At 40.8% G+C, this 7500-nt stretch overlaps 1 protein-coding gene across 1 annotated transcript in view; it reads right to left on the bottom strand.

Moving 5' to 3' along the window:
- The window catches only part of LOC101854183 (solute carrier family 2, facilitated glucose transporter member 1), a gene marked incomplete in the record, with an annotated part of 49150 nt that extends 43345 nt beyond the window's left edge, over window positions 1-5805 (bottom strand). Inside the window, 1 exon segment of the mRNA XM_005102863.3 lies at window positions 5482-5805.
- Between the last annotated feature and the right edge of the window lie 1695 nt (window positions 5806-7500).

The following is a 7500-nucleotide window of genomic DNA, read 5'->3' on the forward strand; positions in this document are numbered from 1 at the left end:
CGTGAGTGCGCGCGCGTATGCTTAAGTATGTGTGCGTGTGCGCACTTGTATATAATATGTACATGTATGTTTTCGATTGTGCTCGCAAGACTATGGGTGCCATCCCTGCCACTACCTCTTTAAACTAGTCTCAAGGTACGTTCACAAGTTAATGTTTTCCTCTGTAAATTGTCAGTTCCAATTTTTAAAAATTCTTATGCTTATTTAATTTTACAACGAATGAAGATGGAGATGGTGATAACGATAACGGCAATAATGTCCAACATCATCAAACAACTAATGTATGCTTTTTTAACGACCCTTTCGACTCAACTTAGATCATTTTGCGTGTGCGTGCGCGCGTATGCTTGCTTGTGTGTGCTCTTATGTATGCGTGTGTGAGCGCACTTGTATATGTACAGGTATGTTTTCGAGTGTGCTCGCCAGATTATGAGTGCCATCCTTGCCACACCTCTTTAAACTAATCTCAAAATACGTTCACAAGTTAATATTCTCCTCTGTAAATTGCCAGTTCCGATTAAAAAAAAATTTTTGCTTATTTATAACGAATGAAGATGGAGATTGTGATAACGATAACGGCAATAATGTCCACCATCATAAAAAAAATTAATGTTTGCTTTTTTACGATGCTTTCGACACAATTTAGATCATTTTTGCAGGTGGGCTATGACGGTATCTTGTCTGTCTAGGCCAACCTTGGCAGAGAGGGACGCAACATCCCAGCCGAAAGACGGAGATACTGGATAATATTCCTCCCCACACGACGGGAATGAACTCGTCTTCTTTGCGTGACGACAAAGAGCCTCACTACTCCTTGGCTGATTCTTACAGTTGTATTTCAGCCACACCCCTGATCTTATAGTAAATAAAATATAAAACCTAGCCCTTTCGGATAAGGGCGAAAATCTCTGAGGTCTCGTGTGCAAGTTGCGCACGTTTAAGATCCCTTGATGGTCCAAAAAGCGATAAGGGTAGGCTTTGGCCACCATTCGGTAAAAATTCAAAATTCCTACTAAACTGAAAATGTTGAAAGAGTCCAGCGCGCTCATACAACCTTATGCAGGTGCACACGGCGTAAAAGACTTACCAAAACAACAAAGGGCCTAACCGCTATACCACAGCCGCCGTTATGACATTATGTACAAATGTATTATTATGTACTTTATGTATTACTGATGTAGTCTGCAATTCAATTTACGTGATTGTACGACTTATGCGACCACCATTGTTTGTGATATTGTGGTTTAGGTCAACGAATCACAGTGACGTTGTGGAGAATTGTTTTTGAGTGAGTGCCTCGGGATCTTTTACTGGGATGTTGTTTTACTCAGCCCGGGTTGGCCCTGGCACGTTAGGTCGAAGCCCGAACCCTAAATGAACTTAATTGTGTCGATGGGGCCATTAAAGCACCAGCTATTAAAAAGAATGTATGCCAGCCATTGAACCCAAAGCCCCCCCCACCCCCCTCTACCCTCCTCCTGTGAGAATAGAAATAAAATCTAACTTTAAAATATCATTAAAACTTTGAAAACAAAACGTAACAGAGCTGCATAACGTTTTTGCTAACCAAAAAGAAGTTTCAATTTCAAATTAATTACAAAAAAGCTAAAAAAAACTAACAACAGGGGTACGGAAACTTTCAAAGGAAGATCACGATTTTCAGGAATTTGAGTGTACGGACATGTCTTTTACTTTCGCTGAACAAATAATGTGTGGAATCATTTTTTACAATGCAGTGATACAGTAGGCTCATGCAGCACTAAAAGAGGACTTGTTGCCATAGAAACAACTCTAGTCCAGGAAGAAAAGAAAAGCGCTCACGAAGTTTCCTCGTGAACAGAACATGGACGCGTTAAAAAAAGCTACCGTTGACTCACATCTAGAGCCAGATCTAAAACAGACAACTTTGTTCATGGTTCAGCACATATTTTTTTATTAATGTTTTAGTGCGAGTTTTACGGCACTTGCAACATAGTGAATAGGTCAAATTGTAAGTGTCGAAGATTAGACAATGATGTGCTTCTAGAGAGTAAGATGCAAAGAAGAAGGAGAGATAAAGATGAAAGTTGTTCGATAGGAAAGAAGGTGCAAACAACATCAAAGCACCCGCCAACTTCTCACTACAGCACCGACATGTCTGACCCGATACTCTCAAATAAACCTACACTGTAGGTGATATTGTCTTGTATAAAAATACGATACAATCAATGTATAATACGCAATAGAGCTCGGCCCATTTTTAAAAAAGAAAGAACCAAAAGAACACCGCAGAAAAGTTATGAAATGTGCTAACATTATTTATTTATTCATTTATTTATTTGTTTATTTATTTGTATATTTATTTACTACTTACTTACTTATTTATTTACTTGTTAATTAATTAATTAATTAATTTACTTATTCATTTACTTTGGAAAGAACAATTGTGGCGACAGAGCTGTGGTTCATAAGACGCATGCTACATATATCCATTGGATGCTACAAAAACAATTGAAGAAGTCTTGGTTGAAGCAATTCACAGAAAACAGCTTATGACGCATATTAAAAAGCGACTAGCAATTTTCTTCGTACACACAATGCGGAAAGACGCATTGGAGAATATTGTAACAATAGGCAAGTTTGATGGAAAGAGCGGCAGAGGCAGACAGAGAGAAAAGATACTGGACAAGATGACAACATGGCTAGGAGCAGCAAGAACAACAGACACCATTGCTGCAACCCAAGACAGAGTGAAGTGGAAGTCCATGATCGCCCACGCCAGTCGGCAAGGCACCGGATGATGATGATGATGATTCATTTATTTATTCATTTTTTCGGGTGGGGGGTAGGGGGGTGGTGAGCTTAATAGAATTTACTTCGTTTTCGAGTCGTGCCGCACCACCACACTTCAAGTCCACATTTTGACAAATTGTACTGGAGATGTGCCAAGTGAAATATGAAACTCATCCTGGTCTTTCCCCATTCTCTTTTTAAAAGTTCCCTTTTTCCCATTTGTGTGAGCGTTGAAGGAATATATAAATCTTGTTTACTGTGAAGCCACCGCAGCGTCTGTAATGTAGCAGTTTAACGCTTCGCCTCAACAAGCATGAAGGTGTGAGTTCGATTTCCGGAAGGGGAGGACTTATATCGAGTATATTATATAATCTGTCTTTCTACTACGATGTCGCAATGACCATTAATAGGAAGGCGGCTTATAGAGTAATCTGTTGCATAACAGCGTGAAACCTGCGCAATTCTCCGTCCCCCTGTCGGAAACCTCCCAGTCAGGATTGTTATAACGAATTGCTTGCTATTACATGTGTGCTTGTGTGTGTGTGTGTGTGTGTGTGTGTGTGTGTGTGTGTGTGTGTGTGTGTGTGTGTGTGTGTGTGCGTGCGTGCGCGTGTGTGTGTGTGTGTGCGTGTGTATGTGTGTGTGTGTGTGTGTGTGAGAGAGAGAGAGAGAGAGAGAGAGGGAGAGAGGGAGAGAAAGGGATGGGGCGACAGAGCCAGTGAAAAAGAGAGAGTGGCATGCAGCATCACAGCAGACAGAAGGTGATACTCGATTAAAAAAGGAACAAGAAAAAACCAAACGGAAAAGCGAACAAACAAATCCACCCCCCCAAAAAAATCAAACAACTCGAAAAATAAACTAAACAAAAAAAAAAAGTCATAAGCAAACAAACAAACAAACAAACAAACAAACAAAGTACAAACTAACTAGTAACACAAACAGGAAAACTAACTTCTTCATTCCGGAATCAAAACCACGACAACGGCGTCCGTGGCGTAGTGTTTAGGCGCTTCGCTGCCGCACGCAAGGGACGTGGGGTTGATTCTCGAGTGAGAAATTCAGGGTTTTCTTTTTATTTGGGGGAGGGGAATTTTTATTTTTCTGCTGGGACGTTGCATCCCTCTTAACCGGGGTTGGTTGGCCCTGACAGACGGGGTCGGAAATGCCCGAGTCCTTAATGAACTTCACGGCGTCGAACTGGGCGTAGAACTTCGATTACATAATTACAGCTAGAATCTACACCACCGGCGCAAGTTCTCAGGGTATTATGTTACTGTAGACTCTCCGGCATTACACATGAGTTCGTGTGTATCAAAAATAGAGCTATCCAGAACGGCAAGTCACAAATCGCAAATAGGACATCAACGAAAAAAGGGCTTTTTAGTTGGCTACGCTACATGTAGTCGTCAATTGCAGTCTTACAAAAACCTATTAATTTTCTCGAAGAGGATTTCGAGAAGCTTGAAGCACACGGAACTGTGTTTGGTAAGCTTTTGTCTGCTCAGACCTGCAGTGTGTTTGTTTTGCATAGCATTTGAATAATTAACCCGTGACAAACCTTTGAGTGACGAAGAACAAGAAAAGGAAGGCGAAGAAAACTACAAGACAAGAAACGGACGAAGGATGAATGAAAATCTATTAATGAATGAAAATCAGTCAAAAAATGAAAAGAAGAAGAAAATCATTTAGTCGAGCTCTCGTGTTTACACTCATGGAGGCCCTGTTGTTAATTTTACATTTGTGGCCTTGAATTTATGAATGTCGCTGTGCTATGCATGTATATATGAATTTAGCAAGCATCGTTTCTTCTACGCCCATTTTTTTCTCTTCATGTTTTTCAGTTGTAAAAGCAATGTTAACGGCCTTTATTAAAAACACATTTTAACTCTATAAATTCAGAACCGTAGATCTAACCACTCATTAAAACTCCGGGACACACCCATTACAATGAACGACCTAAACAATGTTCATTCACTTCTTTCCTTTTGAAATTGAGAAATTTTTTCGCTTGATATACCTATTCATTCCCCTATCCCCCCTCCCACCCATGCTTGTCCCCAACCACCACAAAGAATTCTAAGTTTTGATTATAATTGTTTTGCACTGCAGAGAACAGGTTCCTATTTTAGAACTTCTACACAGAAGAATTCAACTAGATCTAGAACTAAGGAAAAACTAAGGAAACGTTGATGTGTACAAAAAGCTAAAATTCAACCGGCTTCAGAAAAGAGGTGTTTTCTCGAAAAAGAACCTTTCAACAATTAAGCTCACAGATTGTTAGTACATATAGTACACGTGATGCCTGTGCATATTTGTAGGTTATCTTGTTGCTGCGCCACGAGGAAAATTATGACTCTGTAACCAAGGCGACTGCTCATGCATTTGATGTTTTGACTCACCACACACGAGGAGGGAAATCAAAGAATAAAAAAAGAAAGAGCTGTTGTTGTGTTGAGAAGTCCCATGTGAGCAAACCAGCTGCTCACTCACAGAAGGAAAAACACGCACGTTATTGAAATATGTTATAAATAATAACAGAACCTTGGAGATAATTACGTTCGTCGGTTGTTTTAGCCTAAATGCAAGCTAGTCGTTACATCACATTCCCCCCTCCCCCACTCCCCACCTTTGAACCGTCTGTGGTGATTTGGTTCCATAACATGCAAAAAAAAAAAAGAAAAAAAAAAAGGCTAAGTAAAAGACTCTTACCTTATTAGTAGGTTTTGTAAAACAATGAAATATTTCCCGTCACAGTTCGGAAAAGTTTACAACAGACTGGAGAGATCTATCATAAGTTACACAACAGACTGGAGAGATCTATTATAAGTTACACAACAGTGGGCCACCAGTCCTGTGTCAGTGCGGTCGGCACCGGCGAGAAGGAAGATTTCAAGATACTGACAGGGGGGTGTTGGCCACAGTAGATCTATGTGTTCGCGGGACCTCCTCCCTTTCTCCACGGTTTTACCACGTTCTGCGAAAGGTCGAGCGGCTTTCCTCTATTTATTGTTGACCTCGTTCGGCGTTTCTCTCTCTCTCTCTCTCTCTCTCTCTCTCTCTCTCTCTCTCTCTCTCTCTTTCCCCCTCCCCCTCTCACTCCCAGGGTTCGTTGGGTTACGCAGCTCTCAGCAGGCAATGCGTTGCCTTCCTCTCCCCTTCACAAGTTTCCTGCTTTTGTTTTTCCTCTATTCGTTGTGCGCGCCGTGTGGCATCACTGCTGAACACAGCTGCTGAACGTTCATCAACCCAGGATTTTGGTCTCTCTGTCTCTGTCTCTGTCTCTCTCTCTCCCCCCCCTCTCTCTCTCTCTCTGACTCTCTCAATCAACTCTTTGACTCTCTATCAATCTCTCTGTTTTTGAGAAGGCGAGGAAAGAGGGAGGTGCGTGCGTGTGTATAAGGGGGAGGGAAGATGTTTCCTGGGGAAACTGGCCCGGAACTGTTTTTGTGAATGACGTAGCAATAATATTTCCGCGTACACCGATGTTGTGGCTCAGTCAGCCGGCAAGAACTTGATTAGCAAGCGGAAGTTTGTTGTTCGAATTCGACTGGAGTGTAGTTGACCATCCTCGAATATTCCTTCTCAGACAAAAGAAACCTTTAAAAAAATAATAAAAGAATACCATGCGATTATATTTATCTAAATTTGGATACAATGCTAAATATAATGTAATAATTCATCAACTTCACAAAATACACCAATTTTTTTTCTCGCAATCACAAACGCCACTGATGAAAGTGAGTGCTCAGCGCCCTGTTTTTTTAAACTGGGCCGAACATCTTCAAAGATACGCCTTACTGACCGCGCTCTTGAATGTATCTTGTTCAAAGACACGCGTCAATGATTAAACACGTAAATGTGTCGGGAGAATCCGTTTTCGTCCTACAATTTTCATGTTTGAATTTCGTCCTACTCGTTTTTGTCCCACATTATTTCGATTACTTATAGGGTACTGCAATTACCACGTACTCCGTTCCAAATGGTTTTACGGTGCACGAAGAAAATTGGTGAAAGTAGGATTTCGTGGTGGATGAAGATTTATTTTTAAAATTTGCAGAATAAATAAATGTCTCTGATTAAACAGTTTCGACTTTAAAAAATCCTTACAATAAAACATGTTAATAAACTTTGCACATTTTCAGTCTACAACTGATTCATGAGATGATAGGATGACATTTCCTGCAAATGGCAGATATATGTAAATGTACGTCTCAGAATGTCACCATACCTGCTCATCAGAGAGAGAGAGAGAGAGAGAGAGAGAGAGAGAGAGAGAGAGAGAGAGAGAGAGAGAGAGAGAGAGAGAAGCAGTCGATGGTAGGTATCGAAGGGTAATTGGATACCTTGCATTGCAAATGTGGGACAAAAACTGGTAAAATCGCGGCGGAAGAAAGTGGGACGAAAACGGTTAGTGAAACGAAGGTATGGGACGAAAACGGGTATACCAAACATGTCCTGCTCAAAGTTAAAGACACATCCCTACTGACCGGCCATCTAAATGTGTCTTGCTAAAAGACACAAACTAATGATCACATATCCAAATGCGTCTTGCTAAAAGACACAAACTAATGATTACATACGCAAATGCGTCTTGCTAAAAGACACAAGCCAATGATGACATATTTAAATATGTCTTGTTCAAAGACAGACTTCAATGATTACAGACCCGAAAGTGTCTTGGCTAAAGACACATTTCAATGACCCCCCAACTGAATGCGTCAGGTGCCT

Source organism: Aplysia californica, unplaced genomic scaffold (genome assembly GCF_000002075.1).
Source record: "Aplysia californica isolate F4 #8 unplaced genomic scaffold, AplCal3.0 scaffold00345, whole genome shotgun sequence".
NCBI classification, from domain to species: Eukaryota; Metazoa; Mollusca; class Gastropoda; order Aplysiida; family Aplysiidae; genus Aplysia; species Aplysia californica.